This window comes from Accipiter gentilis, chromosome 3 (genome assembly GCF_929443795.1).
Source record: "Accipiter gentilis chromosome 3, bAccGen1.1, whole genome shotgun sequence".
In the NCBI taxonomy this organism is placed as follows: Eukaryota; Metazoa; Chordata; class Aves; order Accipitriformes; family Accipitridae; genus Astur; species Astur gentilis.
This window is the reverse complement of record NC_064882.1, coordinates 12863984-12888627: the sequence shown is the minus strand read 5'-3', so window position 1 is coordinate 12888627 and position 24644 is coordinate 12863984. Positions and strand designations below refer to the sequence as shown.

The 24644-nt window shown below is 37.3% G+C and overlaps 1 protein-coding gene across 1 annotated transcript in view; it reads left to right on the top strand.

Moving 5' to 3' along the window:
* The first annotated feature begins 860 nt into the window (after nucleotides 1–860).
* The window catches only part of SORBS2 (sorbin and SH3 domain containing 2), a 224742-nt gene continuing 200958 nt past the window's right edge, over nucleotides 861–24644 (top strand). Inside the window, exon 1 of the mRNA XM_049796585.1 lies at nucleotides 861–937. The gene's annotated coding sequence lies outside the window, so the exon portion shown is untranslated. The remainder of the gene's footprint in view (nucleotides 938–24644) is intronic.

Sequence of the window (24644 nt, the reverse complement as noted above, 5' to 3'; positions counted from 1 at the left end):
AGGTGTGCTAATAACTGTTGCATGTATGAAGATGAGATTATTAACTTACATTTGCATTACACTTTGCACGTGTGCCCAATAGTGATGGGTTGCAAGCTTTGAAGGACTGGTGGGGGTGGTGTTGGGTTTGATTTAGAGGAACCTCTGAGAATTCTACACCAAAATACTTAAGGTTTTTAGTGTCAGAATTCTCATTCTCTCTGAATAGATATAATATGCTGATATATAGTGCTCAGTGGTGAGCATTCACTATGTACTGCAACATCAGGAGAATGATCATCTTTATTGTTAAAAGATCTGCATGAATGCCTGTTAACATCAGGAAACACATTCTTCTTGTTTATCTCAAAAACTGTGACTAGTAGATACATGTTATGTGCATGCCATTAGTTACATTGTGTTGGTAATTTTATTTAGTCTTGTAAAATCTAAAATAGATGCAAGAATGCTATTCTTGTTTAAGTAATGCAATTCATAATACCCTTCTAAGATGGATTAGGTAACCTTATTTAACTCTATCCTCTAGAGGTCTTTAATAACCTTAACATATCTGTCATTCCCATCTGTTTTAATTTAAGGCTGATTATGCTACCATGCCTTAAAACTGGAAACCACCTGACCACTCAATATTGTTTTAAGCAGATACAGCTTATAGTATTTTCAGAATATGAACACAAAGCTTGCTATTGTGAAGCAATTAATTTTATTAGGCCTGTCGTTGTTTAGTCTACACGTAAGCTTAGAAAGCTTTTAACCTTTTTTGAGAAGCTTTTCTTGGTTTGGAATTTCCCCTCCCCCAAACCAGCTCTTGCTAAGGTGCTACTGTTCTTGTAACTGTCAGTTTTCTGAATGTGTCCCCAGGGAAATAACTGAGCCCAGCTGAAGGGTAAGGTGGGAGATGTGAGCTCAGCAGCTATCCTGTCACACTTGCATGGAGGTAAACGTTTCATGCTTCCCTACAAGTCACAGATTTGATGCTGCTGCTTTGTTGTGCATGAATGCAACACGTGTTATAAATGCCTTATGTGGTAGTAAAGGCTACCATGCAGATCAGAGAGGAAAGGGCAGCACTGGAGGGGTACAGGCATGTGCTGTATTATAACTCTATGTAGTATCTGGCAAGCAGACTGCAACATTTCTGTGCTGGAGTGTTCTCATTTCAAGGTATTGATATTTTCATTACTGTTGAATGCTTCATTCAAAACAGAAGAATTACAGGGATTGCCATAGTATTGATGCATTAGGTTAAATGATGTATTTCAAGGAAGCACTTCTGTTATGTAAACTATCAGTTTTATAAATGGCTAAATTACATATATTGCTAACTGTTCTCCATTGACTATTTTGTCTCTTGAGATTTAAAATAAGGCTGGAAGAGCTGGCTAATTACAGAAGTCTGTTGTTTCTGCTGCTTCTATAACTTGGTTTTGTGTATTGCTGTGAGACAAGTGGCACTTAAATATGTAAGCAGAATGAAAAAAACTGCTACGGGTGCAAAAAGGCATATCTTGTTGCTGATCTACATGAGTGTATTTGAGTGGCGAAAGGGGATCTGTAAACTGCAGACTAATGGCTGAGTTGAAGCATGATTATGCAGTGGATTACAGTAGAGCAAATGGAAGTTCTGTGGAAGGGGACTGCTTTAAATATGCACAATGGTAACAGCATGAGGACTGTCATAGTATTTGACCATAGTATTGTTGTTAAGAGTTATAATGAGCAAGCAGGTATGAGGATGTTGAATACTTTTGTTTGTTCCAGGACAATTCAATGAGCTGAAGCTAAAGATCCACAGAAATTTATTTGATCAGGAACTCTACAAAGTGTTTTCTCTCAGTGAATGCCATCTTTTGTCTTCTGTCTGTAGCATCCATTTATCAGCACAGATAAGTGTCATTAATTTGAATACATGCAGTACTTTTAAACTGAGGCTGACATTTTGTTGTTGCAATATTGGAAAGCAATAACAATTGTATTTAATGTAAGTGTTCATAAATAAAATTTGATATATGATTAACTATGTTGAGTCAGTCCCCGTGTGCCACAGCATGGGATTGTGGGTAGTGAACATAGGTATAATACAGAAACTGATGGTATGTTCTGGAATTACAGGGACAAATCAGAGTTCTGGCATTTGCTAACATGCTATGATTGCATCTTCTAAGCTCATCTAAGTTTGTATCCTGATACGATATGCAGGAATAAATTGGTTCACTGCTTGCATCCATAATTCTCTAAACTTTACTCCATATTCTTGCCACAGCGCTGTCATTTCTGAAGTTCAGTGGATGCAGGTTATACCTTGTGTTATTGGTCAAAAAGCCTTTTATGTCAGAAGCTCACCAATCACTATGATAATTTCCTAGTTCCAGATGTCATACTTTCTTTTAAAGGCTTTTAAGCAAACTAAAGTATCCTCCCTAAAATATAGCTATGCAATCTACAAATAATGTGTTCTCAGCTGAACTGCTAAACACAGACAATGCCATTTATATCCTCGCCAGCGCTCTGATCACACCTTTTTGTTACCTTGCTTTACTTGTGCTACCTATTTCCTCATGTTCAAATACTTAGTGCTTTGTACATAATTTGATTTGTGGATTCTCTACAGGGTGGAAAAAAGGGAACTTCTCATGGTGATAGTAAAGGTAGGAAGAGTTGGGGATAGACAAGATATCAAATAACTAACCTCTAAGAATTAGGTTATCAAACTGAGTTAGTGAAAACTAAATGTTCAATTCCATGCCTTCAGACATCTTTTATTGGGGGGAAAGAAAAAAAAAAAGTGTCTGAATTGTTTTTTCCAGTTGTTCTGTAGCACTTCTGAGTATTTCAGTTTCCCCAGTATATGAAAATTTATATATTGGAGGCATTCAGATAGCAAAAGGACTGGGCAAGTACCTTAGCTTTTCTATTTTTTTTTGTACCAAATTAAGAAAAGTTATCAATGATTTACAGTTCAGAAAAGCAGTGCTTAGCAGGAATTTCTTGAGGTTAAGTAACTTCAAACTGCATATTTATTTTACAGAAAAGCATTTTCTTTAAATAAATCCCTGACACTTTTCTTCTTGGAGGAATGTTCAACTTCTTCTAAGGACCAAGTGCTTTTGGCACTTTGCAAAATGGAGAACCTGATCTTAAATAAACGCTAAGCAAAGCTACGCATAAGCCTGAAAACTGATTCCCCAGGGTGGACGTGGTAAGGGTGAAAATAAGATTATTTTTTTTAGAACAAAGGGGAAAAAATAAACAAAAGTATTGATACTATTTTAAAAAGTTAATGTGCTTAATTTTAAAATTATATTTTTCTTCAAATGTTTTTCTTGGCAAGGGAACAAGGTTCCTGTAAAGTTACTTCCGGAAAGTTCAGAAGACTGATAGATTGTAGGTGAGCTTAGGCAAAGAGCTTGACATACTTCTCTCCTTGTTAACAAAGGACACTCCATAAAACTAGTGTGTGTTTCTTTCATAGCCCTCTTATGGATGTGTCTTTCTAGATACAGCTTCTTCATTTCATAGGCTGTTCCTCTATGGTTGGCATTCTACAAAGTACTTTCTTGGGTGATTGTCTTCACTAAATTTTTTTGAACCTGCCCCTCAGAGTGAGAATGCAACATCTTTATCATAGTCAGCCATCTTGTTTCATTCTAGTGAGCTTTAAGCTACTTCTCTTGCCTGTACTCCTTCAGGTGCTTGTTTCTGGGCCTGTAAAGAAATAATGGGATGGACTTTTTTATTTTGTACTTTCTTCCCATCTCTGCCAGTTCACAAGGATCACTTCCTTGGAATAGCTTCATGTATTTAGCTTTCATTCATTTCCTATGGCACATGCTGTAAAATGACTATAGACTTGTAAAATATCTATTTTCTGAAATGACAGTGTCCCTCATATGTGCAAGGTGCTGATCAGATCTAAATTGTACTACAGTGCGTTTTCTTTACATGTCTGGCATAACAAAGTTTTATCTTTCTCTGGATTTAAAATGCCAGCTTCCCTTTGAATGTAATGCCATGGGCATTCTCGTTATGCTATGTACTTATGCTGACTGTGCATATATATTATAAAAGATTCTGCAGAAATAACTTATACTGAGGCATACCCACTCATTTCAAAGTGGGGGAAGTAAATTTCCTAAAATTCTGTTTTTGTTCAGAGCTGGTTAAAATTCATCCTTTTCTGGGCATAAAGTGCAACTCTTCTCACAGTTGCCTGCTTCTGGGCAGCTTTCTTCTCAGCGTGCTGGTTGCTTTAGATTGTGGGTTTTTTTTGTTGTTTCTTTCTTTGTTTGGTTGGGGTTTTTTAAATGTTTATGTTCTTTATAGGATTATAAATGCCTTAAATGGGCTCCCAGGCTTCACTGCTGAAGCTGAACCCCCAGACATTGTGGACATACAAGCTCTATATTGAGGTGCTACATCTTATGAGAGAGTTCATCCAAAGCTTCTATCCCAGAACGAGTAAAGCTACAATGCAGTTCAAATGCTCACTTGCTTGGTATGCCTAAATGTGGATATAGAAGAGGCTATCAGCTTAAGAATAGCTCGGTCCAGTGAAGATTTTTTTGTCCTTGAGAAATCGGATGAGATAGTTCTGGTGGCCATCCAACTCAGCACCTTGAAAATGAGACTGATGATTCAGGAGCTTAGTTCCATTACCAAGCTTATAAATACAGGTCTTTACCATATGTGCTCAAATTAATGCTTAGACTTGTATTTGAGACTAGCCTAAGTCCTGATCTGGGAATTTGCATTACTCTATAAGCTATACTTCAGGCCAGCAACCTTCAGTTTATTCAGGAAACTGGTAGGTGGGCTACCATGGGAGGTAACTCTGAAGCCCAGAGGCATTGGGAAAAGGTGACAAATTAAGGACTGCCTAAGTGCAGGAGCAGGCCATCCTGATGATCAGGAAAAAGGGTGTATTGGGAAACTGGTTTCGCTAAACAGGAACTTAAAACAAATTCCAGTGCAAAAAGTATAATGGAGGAAGTAGGAAGGCCATACTTCAGAGGAGGAATTTGGAAATACTGGCCATGTAAGCATGATGTTAAAAAAGCCATAGCTCAACTGTAATTGAGACTTGAAAGGGACGACAAGGAAGGCTACTGCTGCATGGGAAATGCAGCTGCTGTAGAGCGGTGTGTATCATTGAGTGACAGTACACGTGGATAAGACTGAAGTACTTGCTGCTTAGGTTTCACCCACAAGGACTCCCGGGCCCCTTTCCTTAGTGAAAGGTTTCAAGGAGAAGAGCTACCAGCAGTAACTGGATGAGAGTTTCGTCGGGTATTTCTTCAGAGAATTCAACACAGACAGAGGTCTTGATGTGCTGTATGTAAGTGTGCTGAGACAACTGTCTGCTGTCCTTTTGAGACGTCTCTCTTTGGTCTTTGAAAGGTTATGGAGATGAGGAGAAGTTCCTCATGACTAAAGAAGGGCAAATCTTGTACCCCTCTCTAAAAAAGGCATGAAGGTTCAATGCTGTGAAGTACAAACTGGTCAACTTAATTTTGATCTCTGTGAATATCCTAGAACAAGTCCTCTTGGAACATACTTCTGAGCATGTGAAGGCAGTGACTGGGAAGAGTCAGCATGGATTTACCAAGGGTAAGTCTTGCCTGACTAACCTGATCGTCTTCTAGGATGAAGTGACCATATTATGGATGGGGTGGGTGAAGGTAATTTACTTTCACTTTATCAGGGCTTTTTACATTGTCTCACACAGTATGTACACTCATATTCAAGTTAGGATGTTGTGATCTAGGTGGGTGAACAGCTAGAATACGTTTAAAAAAAATAATCAAACCTGCATGACTAGGCTCAGAGGGTAGTGGTTAATGTGTCATGTTCTCACTGGAGGCTGGCAGCAAGTGGTGTCTTGTTTCTGAAATTTAAAGGTGGAAAAGAATTTGTATTTCAGTTTGTCTGTATTTCAGTGCAAGGTAACTGTCTTTTAGTTTTTCACATTAAAATAACCTGAATATTATAGTAAAAAAACCCCCCAAAAACCCAACAAACAAACAGTTGCTGAAGTTCCTACAAATCAGAATATCTATTTTCCAGCTTTGATTGTCTTAAGCTGAACTTTCTATTTTTAAGGATTCATGTGTAAGCTACTAATTTTCTTGTTAATAACTTTTTTCCTTTAATACATCTTTTAAATGAAACTAGGTGAATGTATATCTGTTTTTGATCGTGTCAGTTTCTCATTTGTCTTGTCCCTGCCTTTCCCCTTTAGTATGGTTTTGCCTTTCCATCTTTCATCATGCCCAGCTTTAAGTATTAATTGTATCAGTAGCAGCATATGACTGTATTTCAAAGGCACAAATATTCTACCATTAACATATATTTAGTTAAATTGGATAACTGAGCACAAAAAGGACCCACTTTTTCTACGTATCTACAAGAAGATAGAGAACCATAATACTCCAGTCATGGAGTGAGAGGCAGGAAATGTGGAACATCTTTATTAAAACCTTAGTAACAGATTTCATTAGAAAAGAAGGTTGAGGCAGCTGTTACTATTTTGTCTGTAAAGTAAACACTAAGACAAGCAATGTTTCTTTATAGCTCTAGTGAATATCAATACAAATGTAAGATCCCTCTATTAATGGTACATAACAAATAATTTATAGAGAGGCTTTGGCTATTTTTTCATTAGCAAGTAATGCAGCTAGATAAGGTGGACCTGTAGGAAAAAAAATACACCATGCCATGGACCTGTCATCCATGCTGCACTCACAGTGGAAATACTTCACAGGATCATGAGAGAACTAGCCTGAACTGAGTGTTGATGAAGGGAGTGACCCTGTGCCTAGTCCAATGTGGTGTGCCGTAGGATCAGTGGGATCAATGCCCAATGGATATGTTTAAAAATAAGTTTCCTTAGCAATTATTACATTCTGTATTTCCCTACTTACAAGTTTATGAAACTTGGATTACACCTAGACCTTAGATTTGCATTCAATAGTACACTTGCATCTTTCTCTCCAAAAATATTCCTTGTATTGTGGTAAGTTAGCAATTTATATCTTTGCATAATAAACTGAAGAAACTGTCTTTTCAGGCAAAAATAAACCAACATGGTATATCTATCCAGCAAACTGTGTAACTGGTGTTCTTGAGAGATACTTATCAATATTAGCTAATAAATAGATAAAATTCAGACTTCAAAGCATATCACGCACTAGGTAATCACAGTTCTGTTAAGAAGTTAGACTTTTTAGATTTCCATATGTTTTCTTGCTTGTGGAGACCCTCAAGTTTATTATTACTCATATCTCTGTATTTACATGTATAAGCTGATGTATCAGAGATTAAAGTCAGTTTATAATGTTAATTACTTAAAAATAATAAAGTAGAATACTAGCTAAAAAGAAATACTGGCAAGTCTTTGTGTAACAAAATAAAAAATAGTTAATTGGTGACCTTGGTTTAGTTGTGGTAGCTATGTTGTTTGAGAGGGGATACTAATAGATGGTGTATAGAAGTAAGTGAACAAAATAACTACTTTATCTGGTAGTTCTTCATATTTACTGGATTTTAGCTGTTTGAGTAGCCAGCAATCAGATATAGTGTTTCTATTAAATGCCTTGCTTGAAAAATATAGTCTTTAAGTAATTTGTACTGTTACTAGTTAGGAGAAAGGATACTGTCAGGAGGAGAAGATTAATCTTTAGACGGAGCAGTGAGGGATCAATTGACATAACCACAAATGCCTCAAAGCTATCCCATAAGTATATTACTTCAGTTAAGATGAAGCCAAATTTTTATGAAATTTTCATTTTAATTTCTTGTGCTTGTTAGACTTAATCAGAAAGTGTTTTTTATAGTTATATATATATTTTGTGTATACTTATTTGGATATTGAACACATGTTCTCTTTCTGTAGAAATGTGATTGCTTGCAAGTCTGACTGGTATGGCATACAAAATGTGCCAAGCTGTTTTTGTATGAAGGTAGTGCTTACAACTGTGCTATAGAAGCCTGAAAACTGGGTCCTGTGTTTCATGGCAACAGACATGGGGAAGCAGAGGTTTGTAGCTCTTGCCAGAAAGTCTGTGAAGCACACCAAATACTTCACAGAAGTATGTGAGTAGTATTTATATAGACCTAGAGTTCTAGTGCTTCAGGGAGTCCTTTCAGAAAATCCTGTCTGCATTTGGCACTAGTGACTCAGTAGTACTGTAGGTGACAAAACAGCATTTAGATATCAAGGAATTAATCCTCAAGATTAGTTTATAGAATAACCATTGGGAATAATGTACAAATATTAATATCACTATCCACTGTACACAGTAAAACTTAGATGCATCATGAGGATGTAGGCATAATAACCTGGAATCTAGAAGAACAAATCTGCTTTAGTAGTCCATGCAAGTACTGTGTTGTACTTGAGATAAAACCATGAGGAAGCTTGCCAGTATTGGTCAGAAAATGATCTGTGTCTAGGGATTCTCAAAATATTTCTCAAGTTGTTAGATCACTTTCCTCTATTGGAGTGGTTAGGTAAAAGTACATTTGGGAGGAGCAGTGAATGAATGGTGTTCTGGATGAATGGTGTAGCAGTTTTCCCATGTGAAAGTTGATGGGTTTATCCTGAGCCGTAAGTGAAATGGAGAACAATTCAAATGTGACAAAAGGTGTTGCCCTAACTTGGTGAAAAAGAAAAGCTGCTGTGTATACTGGATTTCAAGGACTAGGCGGGGAAGGGAAGGTGTATTCCTTCAATATACACCTCAATTCTCTACAAAAAGAAAATTCTAACAAATCTTCACTCAAGTGAGGAGATATCATTTGGGTTAGCTTACTTTGTTAGCTCAGACTCTTGAAATAACTGAAATGAGTGTTTTACTGAAATAGTTACAATCCTTGCAGTATTGCTGAGAAAAGCTAAAACAGACTGAACCTGTACCATATAATCATAATACATTATATAATTCATCTGTTGCCCACTAAATATAATCATGTCTTGTCAAATTAATGGTAAATGCTTTTCTGCAGTATCCTAATAATCAGGTTGTTTACTGTTTATTTTGCATTTCCCCAGAAGTTATTTTTTTCCTTACGCTATGTTCAAAAATATACAAATCCTGCTCTGGCAGGGACCTATTACCAGTTGCTGTGAAGTACAGGCAGACAAACTAAGTAGTAACATCTTGTCTTCTCAGCCACATTGTCAGATAGACCAACATCAAAGTGATTCAGTATGGTGTTCATACATATGCTGGCTTCTATTATATATGTACATACACATGGCCATATGCAGGCTGTACACAGGCACTGGAGTTTCAAGTTCTTGCTCTTCCCTAATGTCACCATGCCTTTTAGTGTAGGGAGGTTTTGCACTATAGATTGTGTTTTTTGCATATTTCAGGATACTGCTTGTATGTCTTCACTGAAGAATTTGGCCAAGATGCTAAATCAGAATATAAGAGAAATAGAATATGCTATGTTACATGTACACTGATTTATCTAGAATTTGGTATTTTTTTTTATAAAAACTTTATAGATAATTATGAACAAATGCATATGAATGTAACGCTTAGTTTTTCTGAGGGAATAAGGAATGCATGTTAACCAGCTACCCTAAACTGCTTGTTCAAGGATCCTGTAAGATCAAGTTAGATCACAATTTTGATTAGAACAATGCTGTAGAAGAACATAGAGCTCAGTTCCACCTCCGTGACAGAATTTTGGACCTAAAGCCATTTAGGATTAAAATCCCACAAAGGACTTTTACTTAAAACTAAACACCCTAGTATTTACTCTAATGCCATTACTTTTAGTGTTTTGTGCTCAGCCTTACTTCACAGTGTATAAGGGTGACCTTGGGGCCTTAGAAGTACATCTAAAATTAGACAACATTGAGCTGCTGCCTGGAACTATTAGTTAAGCATTTCCTAGGATGATAGGAGGGTATCTTGACCCATGAACTAAGGCGTGCCCCAAAAATGCTGGTTTACAATTGTGAGAACTAAAGGGAGGGAACCTTTTCTGAAGGCCTAATAGAAGTGGTTTTATCTAAAATAAATAATCTTGGCATTGTGCTGATGTGTTAATGTGATGTAAACACATGCTAAATGTCATGTAAAACTGATTAGGATTTTTTGACCAGAAATATACAAATTGCTGAAGCTTAAGGGTATCAGTGACTAGGAGCACCAATAAATGTCCACTAATGTGTACATACTGTATTGTAGTGTTTAGTATTTTAAACAGTTCTCGGTAGCTCAGTTTTGTTTGGGTTTTTTTAATATTATTTTTAGAACTTAAGCTTTAACATAGCTGTTGCTCTCAGATTTTTGATCTCCCCTAAAATTTCACACTTGCTGTTTTAAATTAGGGTGGTTGTAACTGCTGTAATTTCCTATGGTTATTTTACTTTAAAAGACCAGACAGAAATAGTATTTTGCAGGCTTCTATTAAATGAGAGAGGGCATATTGGAAAGCTGTGGCTGAAAAGAATTTGCTGCTTTCAATGCATTGTGAATTGTTGGGCTCAGATTACTTTAAGTAGCTATGTAATATGTTGCAAAGGTGGAGTGCTAATGAATACACAGATTCCAGGACAGAAGATACTGTGTGCTGAAGTAAAGTGATATTCTCCACCTTCTATTGAACTCTTCCCCTGAAAAGACCTGAGCTAACATCAGAAATGGTGGGAACTGGCTTGCATTCAGGGTTTTGTTCTGGTTTATTCATATTTTGTGAAAAGGGATGGATTCAGAGAAGCGCTCTTAGGCAGTGTAATGGTTTACCCAGAAGGTATGAAAACATGAATAAAGACTTATTGAATTGAGGTGATTGAGTGAAAATACACATGCTTTTGAGGCATCTTCTAGTCTTATGCTAGCACTGACCTAGCTTCCTGTAAGCTAACTCAGTACTAGAAGCACTTGAACAGAATTTATGCTGCACTTTTTTTATTGACACCATCAGAATGCATTTAGTCCCTGAATGTGTGACCTCTGAGAACCAGTTTATTTTGCTTTGGGTATTTCTAATGATATTTTTGTGCACAGCTCTCTTCAGTGCTGCGTTCTTAAGACAAGCCATGAAATTATTTTAATAATAAGAGGAATTCACTTACATTAATAGAACTATTGTTATGATTCTTTCAAACAGAATTAATAATTGACATTTTATAGTCAAAACCTCGCTGCAAAGACAGTCGTATGAATTTCCATTTGGTGCTGAGACTTTAATGATCAGCTAGTTTGGGTGCTACTGAAACCTGTAGCAAATTAGACTTCTGTCCCTTTATCATGCCATGTCTCTTAATTCATCTCAAATAAGTGCTTAGCTTTTACCTGAAAAACAAGCTAAAACCATTTAAATGCTATTGCACTAGTTGCTTATGTTAATTAGCAGTTTTCTTTGATATGTGGACTGTCTATTGACTGGTCAAAGCCAAAACTATTTGTGGGATGGAATTGTTTCTGAGTTCCCCCAATACTGGGGGTGAAGAAGGAAGAGGAAGTATTAGAAACCTGATGGTTTCTAAAGAGAAGAATTGCCTTATATTGAATACTAAGCTTTTCTGATTTCTAAAACTAACAGTATTAAGCGATCATGTTGCACGTGAAATTAAAAGCTACATGGAACAGTTATATATTGGTTCATGTAAACCAATTTTTTCCAAGTTATCTTTATAAATGTTGTTTGTCACCCTAAGACATTAAATATGCTTCCGAAGGGGAAGAATGTGTTACCCAACTCAACTGAAATAAGCTTGAAATAAATTTTCTCATTTGGAACAGCTTTCTTTAGTATGAGGCCAAGAGGGCTTCTAGGGTTTGATATGTCTTTGGTAGAACATAGCTGTGACCACATTCAGTGTGCATGCATAATCAAATACTCCTTCTGCAGAGTTGACATCCATGCAGGTGTGTATCCCTTTATGATCATACAGACACATTAATGGATGTGTCCCTGATAAAATAGGAGCAGGAAACCCCTAGTTCTATTGTCAGATCTTTCTGAGATTACTTTTTAAAGGACTGACTTTGTGCTTTGCTGTAGTGGGTTAACCTTGTCTGGCTGCCAGATGCCCACCAAGCTGCTCTCTCGCTCTTCCTTCTCAGCAAGATGGAGGAAAAAATAAGATGAAAAGCTCATGGGTTGAGATAAGGACAGGGAGATCACTTGCCAATTAGCGTCATGGGCAAACCAGGCCTGACTTGGGGAAAATTAATTTATTGCAAATTAATAACAGAGTAAGGTAGTGAGAAATGAATACAAAACTAAAAACATCTCCCCCTGACCCTCCTTCTTCCCAGGCTCAACTTCACTTCTGAATCTTTTGCCTTTTGAGGTAGAACATGGCTTCTCCATGGGCTGCTGCTTCTTTCAGGGCATGTCCACCTGCTGTCGTGTGGGGTCCTCCATGGGCTGCAGTGTGCATTTATGTTCTGCCATGGTCCTCCATGGTCTGCAGAGGGACAACCTGCTTCATCATGTTCTTCCAGGAACTGCAGGGGAATCTCTGCTCACAGTGCCTGGAGCATCTTTCCCAACCTTGTTCACAGATCTTGGTGTCTGCAGGGCTGTTTCATGCTTTCTCCTTCCTCCCTCACAGCTACTGCACAGCAATTTGTACCTTTTCTTAAATATGTTATCACTTATCACAGAGGTGCCACCAGTGTTGCTGATGGGCTCCACTTTGGCCAGTGGTGTGTCACTTTGGAGCTGGCTGTAATTGGCTCTGTCTGATATGGGGGCAGCCTCTTGTGTCTGCTCATAGAAACCATCCCTGCAGCCGCCTGGCTACCCAAACATTGCTACATGAACCAAATACATTTGCATTTTTTACTTTTCTCGCTTATGTAATGCATTGTTCCACAAAGAAAATAATTTAAATGTTGGAAAATAGCTTTCTCACAATACATTTTCTGAAAGGGATCTTTAATATTAGATACTGGATTCTGATTGTACTGACTTTTTCACATGTAACTGTGTAGAAATACAGTTGTTATTGGAGACCACAGAATTTTTCAAAAAGGTGTCCCATAGATGAAAAGTTGTAGTGAAGTAATATCTCTTTAAGCACAGCCTCTGTGGGAAAGATTTGATAAGAACAGTGTATCAGTTAAATGTTTAAGTCTTAGAAGCTAATTCAAACAATTAAATAGCTTGACCTAACTTCTAGGGTATTCATGGAGCTGGCTGAGCAAGATACTTTTAGCCCATAGAAATAACTGTTTTTCAGGCTTCAGATTCTAATGTTAGATGGTATGCAATAGCTCTGTGGTTTGTAGAGATGTATAAATACCTAGTGTCTAATCCTGGCCTGTTTGAAGTTGTATATAATGAAGCTTTCTATGTACAATAACTTAAGTATTTAGTACAGGCATCCAGACAGGTGAGCCAGGGGTTCTGCATGTCATTCCATGATTAAATTAAGTTAGCAGACTGCAGAAATATTCATGTCAATTTCACTTCAGTTTGAGTATTGTATTCGTAAGATGTAGAACATAGATGTGCGTGCATATTTTTTTAATCAGCCTATTTAATGTGAAATTCACATTATTATTATTCACCCATTCACAAATGAGTGTTGGGAACCCAAATGAGGAGTTGCTTTAGATAGAGGTCTGCCTGAAAAGCAGGAAAGATTTAAAGATTTGATTCAGACTGAACAGTATGCTGAAATGTAGTTTATGCAGAGCACAGCGTATGTCATCTGAGCAATGAGAAGGTACTTCACATGTGACTGAGCTTATGAAGGAGTCTCTGCACCTGCTGCTCTTGCCACTTTTCAAGTCTGCTGGACTTAGCTGCCTTCCTGGAGCTTAAATGTCTACACTTTTGAGAAAGTCCTGTCTGCATGATACATTTCTTAAAAGGTGAGAACTTCCAGGGACCTGTAGATAGCCTGCCCAACTATGGTACTTGTCTTTGCTATTTGACTTTGTTATTGTTTGAAAGAAATTGGTAGTCTTCAAAATGAATTAGTCTGCTTAAGTTTGTGGCATTTATTTCTTCAACAGAATACAGGGGAACTGCAGAAGATGGTAGGTATGCCCAACTGTTCCAGAAGCATGGCAGGCTTCAACACAGCTTTGGCTTAATATGCTGCTTAGGATGTGTGTCAGGGGGTTAAGGATATCAAGTATCCCTTTCTCAGATAGGAGTATCTGTTAGGACATAAGTGAGTATTTGAAAGGAGTAACGTGGAGATACTAATTTTCAATTATTTGCTGCTTGTCTTTAAGATCCAGCATTAGTTGGATCAAACCCCCAACTATTTCCCCCACTCTAAGCAGAAATAATTTGAGGTTTTACTTGCTGACAGCTACTAAAAAGTAGTCGTAGCTGACTAATAGTCTTTGTTTGGAGTGTGAACAACTTTCAAACACTTTAGGAAGTGAACCATTTTGTCATGCAAAGAAATCCATATAAATGATGTTTCACAATTTACTTGTGTGAATTCATTAATATTATTTAAACCAACAAGTAACTTTACATGTATGTAAAATCTAAGAGGTAGGTATAATGCTAACCTAAGTCTGCTGTCCTAAGCAGACTTCTGTATTTACATGCTATGGATTTGTTTTAATGAGTCAGATTCTTCTGCAAGGAAGAAATCTTCAGAATTGTCTTCAGCTAGAGACATTAAGGCACTGCATTTTTGTCTCACTGTATCAACAAGACTATTTAGAAATTTGACTCTAGCAATAATAGTGCTTATGTTAGGAAATTTTTATTAGAATTAGGATATTATTGTAGGAAATCTGAATTTACCATGAGATTTACTGCTATGAGTCGTGCTAGGAGTGTTGGTTATTTTGTAATCTGATATGCAGTATACCTGGCACGGCTGTTCTGTAGCTTTTTTCTTAGCTTAATTTCAGCAATATTAATTAGCTGCACATTGTAGCAGCTATGCACTTCCTAGTTTCTGAATAACATCAGTGTACGAAGTGCAGTACCACACCTCAGTGTCAAGATACAGTAGACCTCAATTTCTTCTATAGTAGTCTTACATAAGCTTTCATGTTAAAAAAAGGTAATGGTATCTCTAAAGTTGTCTATCTTCAGAGCACAAAGGAACAGATAATATGTTCATGTAAGTTACAATACTGTAAATCTTTACAGAATTTCAACATCAGGAGTGTGACTAAGAAAGCTGTGATTATGTTAGATATGTTTTTCAAAATAGTTTGTGCTGAAATATAACATGACTAAAGTATTTTAAGTATTTCCAGTTCAAAACAAAGGGCTAAATTCATATTGTCCTCAAAAAGGGTATTCTGTTAATACTTTATACAAAGGTGAAGCCAGGAGGGCAAGAGGAATCAAAACTCTTCTTTCATTCTCCCAGGAGGCCCTAAAAAGCCAGCTCCCAGGTTGCCAGGTTCTCAGCTATGTATCGTTAGGAGTCTAAATGTTCATCTGGAGCTTCTTAACCAGCAGATGGGAGGAGTGCAAACTTTCATGCTAGCTGGAGTGGCTGGAAACCTGTGTTCCACAGCTGCTGGTAGGGAACTAGGCAGATTTCTACTGGGATATCTCTCTTATTTCAGGAAGCTCATCAAAGTCAAAATATTATTGTCAAATACTGAGGGATCTACTTTTTTGAGTAAGAAACTAATTACATTGGAAAACTGTCAGCCATTCTAGCTTCATACAACCTGTTTATAAACAGGTATTTGAGAAGATTCTTGGGTGCCAGTGTGTTGTATTTACTGACTGGTATTTGTATTTCTGTGAGTTTGCCTATTGCTTTATGTTGTACTTCTCATTCTGAAAAGCTATCCCCCTTAATTCTGAGTTGGATAACTGGAATTTGCTCACCTTCATGAATTAGTTCATCTCTAGCATCACAGTGCATTTAAAACAAGCATTTTTCTCATGTTCTGTTTATTGTACAGCTCCTGCAATGACTTAACTTGTTAGAAATTGTTCAGAATTTATAGTTTCATGTTGATAATCATGTCAACTTTTTACTGTAACTCAATTTGCTGCTTTGAAAAAGATCAGATTCTGAACTGCCGCTATAGTTTTGACTACTTATTCCAATGATTTTAATTTCAGCACAGCAGGATGCATCTGAAATTAAAACTTAGTATTTTCCCAGTGTTGCTCTAAGAAATGAGGTATGTTGATCATAAGGGCTCGATGACTTTATATGTGAAATGAAGTCTCACAACAAGAAGATATTACTGCCTGCATTATCCCGTGGGTTCATATAATAAAATATTATCCATGAATGGAAATGTAATGCATGGTTTTCATTCTAAATTATGAAAGCTACCTAACAGTTCAGAGTTCATAGCATGTAAAAGATAGGTTTGGCAATCAAAACAGTCTAAAATGTAGCAATTGCTAGAGTAGGTGGTCGTCTTGATTATTTTTTGTTTGATTGTTTTTACTTTTTTTTAATCTCCACCCACCCCACAAGTGGTCATTATAGGTGTAGGTAAACTTCTGTGACACTTAACTAAAACTCTTGTATTGATAGAAAAGTTGTGGGCTTTTTGTAGAACATTTGAAAATGCTTTTATTAAACCATGGAAATTTTGGGGTTTGCATTATTGAGGACTTAATATTTGCAGTTAGAAAAGTTTTGACACAGGTTTGTAGATCTGTTACTGTGGAATTGTAATCCAGCATAGAAATAGTAGGAGCTTTCAGTAGTTGGGGGTTTAGGGCACGATTACTTTAACCTAAAACATGAAGCTGAAAGAACAATTTGCTAGCTTCAGTTAAATTGTTTGTTATATACATATGCACTGAACTTGGCAGCTGTTCTTATAATCAGTGGGTCAAAAAATGTTCTTGGCTATGTTGACCCAGCTGTATACTGTTACAGTTTGTGTGCAAATTTGAAGGAAGAATATAATCCTATTACACACAGCTTATAGAAACAGAAACACTTCAAGCAACATGACTAAATTGTCAGTGCATGCTTCCTTACAGGGTAGATCACAGCTTTCCAGGGCAGATCACAGCTATCAGTGTGGGTAGAAGGAACAGGCCTTATGAAAGGAAAACTGCTGCTGAGGGGCATAGATGTCCACTATGACTACCATTGCTAATTGGCTGGATTTTTCTTCTGAGCAGTTAGCTGGTTGTGAAGCATATGGTAAGTGTTTTTATTTTTAGTATGCGTGAGGAATTGTTTTGCTTAATGAATGAAAAAAGCAGTTTTGCTCACTTAAGAGCAGTGATTGGTTAATGAAAGTAACTCCTAAATAAAAACATGCCAAGGAAGTGGTTACACCAGTCTAGGCCTGTTCACCAAGTCTTGGTCCAGGGATTTGGTACAAAGAGCATTTTGGAGTCTGAGGAAGAAAGGATCACTAAGACTAATAAAAAAATTGCAGGGTAGGCAAGGACTTTTATGTGGAAGAGTGGCTGGTTAACCAGATTGACAGTTTGATGCATTTGCCCTTCCTGCATTTGAATACTGAATCAAGGACAGATACATAAAACAGCTCTGTGACATGCTAGTAGGGCTACTTCATAGTCTAGTTCAATAGTGATAAAACCTTTCTCTAGTACTTTTAAGTAACTTCACAGTGTTTTCATGTGTTAATTTTTATTCTCATGCAGTGAAGTCTGAAATTCATAGATCTGAATTGCAAACCTGTGAAACTGAGTCCTGAAAAGAATCTAAATCATAATAACTTTGTTGGAAGAGTAGACCTAATGTATCATGAGTTCACTGGTTTGTATTTTCTACAATTATAAGAATACAATGGATTGCATTAGCAGCTGGTCCCCAAAGATACTTAACAGCAAAACAGAACTACAAAATGTCACACAGTGTTACAGGCAAAATTGTCTCTACCCAGTAGCACCACGTGACCATGAATACTGCCATTCTTCCTTACCCCTTACTTCTCATTCACCTTATTGGATGCAATAATACCCAAATCACTATTGCATTGACTGTTTGACTGTTGCAGAATGGGATCCGCAATTTTAATAGGAAAAGCACTCTGGAATCTTCAGTGGGTGGCATTTTTATTTCTAAAGTCATGGGGGGGGAGGGGGAGGTATGTTTTTCATTTGTGGTTTGGTGGGGTTTTTTTTAAGCTGGAAGGTGAACATAGGATAGAATTACAGAATGGCTGACATTAGAAGAATTATCTGGAGATCTTCTGGTCCAACTTTCCTTCTCTCAAAGCACATATTAGTGTGAGTTGCCCAGGACTGTCTTTAGATGGGTTTCAAATATCTCTAAGACTAGAGACTCCATGATCTTTCTGGGCAGCCTGTGCCAGTTTCTGATTCTTCTTCGAATAAAGTGTGGAGGGGGCTCTTCTTATTTAATTTCCTGTGTTTCACTTTGTGCCCTTTGCCTCTTGCCCTGTCACTGGATACTGCTGAGAAAAGTCTGGCTTGGTCTCTACTTACCCCATTAGGTATTTATAAACATAAGATCTGCCAACATGAACCTTGTCTCCAGGCTGAGCAGTCCCAGTTCACTCTCGTATGAAAGATGCTTCAGTTTCCTTAATCATTTTCATGGTCCTTTGCTGGACTTGCTCTAGTAAGTCCTGAACTTTTATGTAATGTAACTGGGGATCCCAGAACTTGACCCAGTACTCCAGATGTGGCCTGACTGGTCTCGCAGAGAAGGATCATTTCCCTTAGCCTATTGGCAGTGCTCTTCCTAATGCAGTCAAGGGTGCTGTTGGCCTTATTTGCAAGGATGACTTGCTGGTTTGTGTTCAGCATGTTTTCCACTAGGATCCCAAGGTGGTTCTCTGCAGAGCTGCTTTCCAGCTGGTTGGTCTCCAGTGTGTACTAGTACAAGAAGCTAGTCCTCCCCAGGTGCAGGACCCTACACTTCTTTTTAACTCCATTAGCTGCTTCTTGGCCCATTTCTCTAGCCTGTTGAGGTCTCTCTGAATGGCAGCACAACCACTTAGTAACATCAACCACTTTCCCAGATATGTATTGCCTGCAAAGTAGCTGAAGGTGCACTCTTGCATTGTCCAGACTGTTAGTGACTGTTAGGTGACCATAGGGTACATCACCAGCAACCTGCTGTGATCATGCCGCTGATCATAACCCTTTGAGCCTGGCAGTTCAGCCAGTTTTTTCAGTCCATCTCACTGACCGCTTACCTAGTCTGCATTTCATCAATGTGGGGGTTTTGTAGGCAACTGGAAGACTTGATAAAGTCAAGAGACCAACTACTGTTCTCCCCTCATCCACTGAGCCAGTCCTATCAATGTAGATGGCTTAGTTTAAGCACGATTTCCCCTTCATAAATCTATGCTGACTATTCCCAATCACATTATCTTTAATATGTTTGGCAAGTGAGGAAGATAAGATACTTTGACTAAAGTTTGAAGATAGGAACCCTTCAAGGAATCTGATCCCTGTGATTTTTAAAAAGATATTGTCAACCTTATTGGTGTCTGAACTGTATTTGTCTGGGTTGTGTACATAGTATGAAGTGATCCTGTGTGAATATATTTGGGCTGCAGAAAATCCAGGAAGAAAAAAATATTGATGCTTTTCATATTGGATTGATGTTTGCTGGATTTTACAGGTATATGGGGATGAATCTACCTTTTCTGTGGAATGATGAACAAAATTTGAATTCCTGTCAAGAGTAGCTGGAGTTCTGTTTCTGGTGGGCACATTTGTAATTTATGTAACATTAGTCTCATGAAGCAACTGTGTGTTGGTGTCTAGAAGTCAAAATCCAAGCCTCCTATGTTTTCCCTTTCTGTAAACTGGAGATTTTTTTAGGTTGGCTTTAATCCAGTAATGAAGGCAGCCAGTTACTTTCACTAGATACTTTGAAATACATTTTCCCTCTAACTGACTCAGGTTTGTCACAGGCATACTAATCCTGTGAAGGGATTATTTGCTATAGAGGCATTTCACTTTTGCTGTAGAAAATAAAGGAAGGCAGAAACTACTTACTTTTCTCTTTTCAGTGTGATATCTTATCTTTCAGTGGGATTTGTAATGACATAGGTGGTTTCATTATGACATACATTGTACTGTGTTATTCTTCAAGAGAAGGTAGGAAGCAACGTTAAGTAAGCCTTTGTTTAAACAGATATATGGTTACCAGTATGGGTAGGAGAGAACATGAGAAATGGCTGGCAAATGGCATGGGAGATAAAAAGCAAAACAACTAAGCCAGGAATTTGCAAAATACGGTTACCTCAAAATGTTTTAAAATCAGTGGCATTGGGGTATCGGCAAAGAGACATTCACTGTGTAAACACTTTGCTTTTGTTCCATAGACTTCTGATTTTTTTTTTTAATACTGTATATTAAGTTATATTTGGTGAAAAATCTGAGCCCCTTTCATGAACACACATTTCCGTGACCTCTTGCTTCCTTCTCCTGCTTTCCCACTTTTCATTATGGTTCAGCTGTTTTATTCTGTAGGGCTCTTAAATGTGCATGTCGCTTGACTGTCCTGGATTATCTGAGCTTTTGCTAATGTCTGTCTAAAGTATCAAGAAACCTCAGTGTTTACATGTGTTTTATAGGTGTGTATTCCTCCTTATGTAAGAAAGTTTAAATATAATCTTGCCCACAATTAGGCTTCACACAAGTGAAACTAATATGGCTACAGTGCTCCACAAACAGTGGGAATTTCTTTATATAATCTGTACACCTGCTAGTGTACCTTGAGACTCTTTGAAGAGCCAGTTGAAGTTGTGTTGTGAAGCTCGTCAAATATTCTTACTACTGGTATTTTACAGCCCTTTGGTCATACATATATATCTTCCCTTTCCAGAACTTGAAAATCCCCCTACCCTTATCTGTGGGTGTGACCAGATAACCTCCAGAGGTACCTCCCAATTAGAATTTTACTGATTTTTCTTGTAGTTCTTTCACTGCTGCATTGAGGGATATAAAAAAATGCTGGTGAAAAAGTCTACTAATACTTCTGCTGCATGGAAAACTTAGCATGGTATGCAAATAACCAGACAGCCTGAACAGTCCTTTCAGTTGGTTGTTGTTAAGTGGGTAATTTGGGAATGCTGCAAGAGCCACCAGGGGTTGAAATAGGTAATGAAATAAATGTTGAATTAAACCGGCAGATAAGGACCTATGTCCAGTGTGCAAAATCTTCGGGAATGTATCCTGTGGCATAGTTCCATGGGGTTTTATATAAGATTCTGAGTACCTAGCTTAAATGCTGTAACATTTCAAGCAAAACCTATATGCTGAGCTTGTAGTGCTCCTGCAGATAAAAAAATCATAATATTTGAGCCTTGTTTTTTGGATACTAAAGACCTGTGCTGTGCTTCAGTCAGTTGATCATCCTGAAGCTTTTATGCATGAGATGGAAAGCTGTGCAATACTTCGGACACAAAAACCCCAGCCTTTTCTAAAGACTTGATTTCTGCTCTCTGTCCGTGTTGAGTTTTGTTTAGTTGTATATATGTTGGAGCCTGATACTTGAAAGCTGGAAGGCATGTAGCATTTGTATCAAAGACATGCCTTTTGCAGACTGGGAATTCTACCTATGCTTAATCAAGTTAGAAAACTTTGGGAAAACTCCCAGCAGTAATTTCATTTAAGTTTTCAAATTTTAAGTGCTTTTAATTTTAGTCCTTTCCATTTTTGCCTGTTGAGTATTGACTTTTTCAATGCTAATAAATGAATTTTTCAACTGTTACATATAAGGAAAAGTCTAATGGTCTATATCTAGGCACCACTCATATTTATCCGTCAGCCTTTTTTTTTTAACAAGAAAATACAGCAAACTACTGAGCATCTACATACAGGACATTATTAAAGGGAAGCAACTATTCATGCAAATGAAACAATTGAGGAAATACAAATTGTTCTTGTCTCAAAATAAAATGCTCATGGCGATTTTATTCAAGCAGGTACTCAGATTTTTTTTTTTTTAGATTATACAGATGTGGGCTGAACAGTTTTATGCAGTTAGTATTGCACCGCATGCCCACCATGTGGTTCTAGTTTTCTTTAAGGTTGCTGGTTTGTTGGTTTTTTTTTAATTGGAAAAGAAAGTTTTACCAAGCCCAAGTACTTGTAAGAGAGATGTAAGCTTGAGCAGCAGGCTTGCTTATTACAGAAATCAGACTTGGTGTGCAGTTGTAAATGCTTAAAAAAAAAAAAAAAATAGATGGAGCAAATACAAGTGCTCTTTCCTCTGTGCACTCAGACTCTATTGTATTGCAGTATTGCACCATTTGCTTAATCATTAACTGTTTCAATTTTGTACCTGGTTTATTGACTACATAGGAGGAGGTTTACTGGCTGAAGATTTAATGAAAACTGAAGTGGATTGAGGAAGGTGGCTGGAAGATGAAATAATGAAATGCTTTTGTATTTTATTTCATTCTTTAAGCTGTGGATCTCTGGCTGATTAATAAATACTGAGCTGATTCTAACCTGGTAAAAATTCTTTTAAAAGCATATTTCACAAAGAGTAATTTTAGATATTGTTGCTATCTTGATCCAAAATAGCTTGCTCATCTTGACATTCAGAGCACACTAAGAAATGCCTTCACTGAGCGTTGTGATTAATGGGGAATGATGCTTGGAGGGATGGGACGGTACTGGTCAGGTTAATATTTATCATGAAGTATAATTGGTTAGTATAACAAAGACAGGAGAAGAATGTCAGGTGCATCACTAACTGGAAAGTGTACTGGAATATAGAAAAATTGATTAAAGTAGTAATATATGAATTCTTCAGAAATTATTACGTTAAGCATGACTCTTGTTCTTTTTATCATGCCTTATGCTTGACTACCCTGAATTTCAATTAATTGCTTTCAAGCTAGTTGCATTAAATCTTTGACTTCAGAGTTTGTCCCAATTTTCTTTCTAAAGAACTAATTCTTTGTATTTACTAAACTTTGCAAAGTTACACTTTGTTCTTTATAAGTCAAACATTTCTGCTTCTGGCACTGTGTAGCTCGCTCATTCCAGCCTGAACAGTCTGTGTATTACACTCTATGCCTCTCTCCTATTTATTTAAATAAATGGGAGCACTTTCTTTTCATCTTTTTTTCTACAGTAGTATAATATTCCCTTTGGCTTTTTAAATTAACTTTAGAAGGCTAAATTTTTACCCACCAGTTCTTCGTCTATCACTTTAATTTGTTCTTATTTGTCCTAAAATCTCGGGGAAGGCAATATGAAAGCTGTACTATTGGTATTTGAGTAAAACATTTGCTCACTGTTCTCTTTCCTGGTGCTGATTTGATAACTGTACATAAAGTGTACAGTTCATGTCAACAGTTTTTTAAAGATGGTATCAGTGTTCAACATGGAAACTTGAGTTGCTGATGACTTCTGTGGTGGTGAAGGCTTTCTAAACTTTACTTCATGTAAAATTTTGTCTGCAGCTTCTGAAAATCATGTTTTAAAAATCTGAGTTACTATCCAAGAAAAGCCAGTAACACCTCTGGTTGTGTATGTAGTTGGAATAGTCTCCAACTATAGCATGACTATGCCTTGCATCTTATGTGGGTCTATAGTTGAACAGAATGATGAGAGTTCACATAATGGAATAGTAAATGATTCGTAACATCAAAAATACAGACTAGTTTCTGAAAAACTAAGGAGGTGAACTTTGATCTGTAATCATTTTAAGTGTGTGAATGCATGGGCTGAGATATTCTAATCTAGTCGTGCTTCAGATGATTTTCCAAGGGTAGTCACAAACTATTTCATATAGCTTTTAAACTAGAATGGACAGATTCTAGAAAAGATACAGGGTAAAATGTAGTGGAAAAAGTTTGCCTCAGATGTGTGGCACAGCCTTCCTTATGTGTGGCTGTTAGTACCCAAGACTGGAGGTCACATGCTGAACTAAGATTTACTGTTTCTTGGTGAGGGCTGATATTTGTTAGTGGTTCAGCTTTTAAAGAATCTTGGAAAACAATGGGGACCAGAGCACTGCTGCAAAATTATTTGGATGCACTGTGCAAAGTATAGCAAATGTTGTACTAGCAGAGGTAACCAAAAATCACAGCAGAAGACTCATAAATCCAGTTCTCAGTTTTAAAAAGACCTTTAAAAAAAAAGCTAAGAATAAAAAAGACAAAGGTAAAAATGTGGGAAAAGCTGATCACTTTATCCCACTTAAAATTATAAAACAGTAGGTTTTGTAGTTTCTCCATGAGCACCAAGAACGGCATGGGTTTTGTAACATAGCATCGATCTTCCTCCTTTTGGCAGAGACTTAATTAAGCTAATATGGTGCTTTATACTAATTCTCAATAGTCTTGTCCTCTAAAGTAGGCTGAAGTTTTGTGATGGAAAGACAAGCAACGACCCTGGCCTTGAGAGAAGTCTGCATATATGCAGTATTTGACCAGTTCAGATTCCTGTACTACTGATACGGACATGAAAGGACCAAGTAGGAGAAATCAAGAGCATCTCTGGATGAGGTGTAGTTCAGGTTCTCTAGAATAAGCTAACATCCCTCTTTCAGACTATCCTTTTTACGGATACAGTTGGACACTGGGAAGAGCCTGTTTTTATTTAGGAAAGTGTGAAATCTAGAGTTAGAATTGAAATGTGTATATAGTTGTATGAACTGGAGAGTGCTGTTGGTAGGAGAGTTAAGAAACTGTTTAGTGAGACTAGCTTCAAACTTAAGAACAAAACTTTACTAAACTCACGTGTTAACAAAATAGCATAGGGTTAGTTCTTGCCTGTAGTCATAA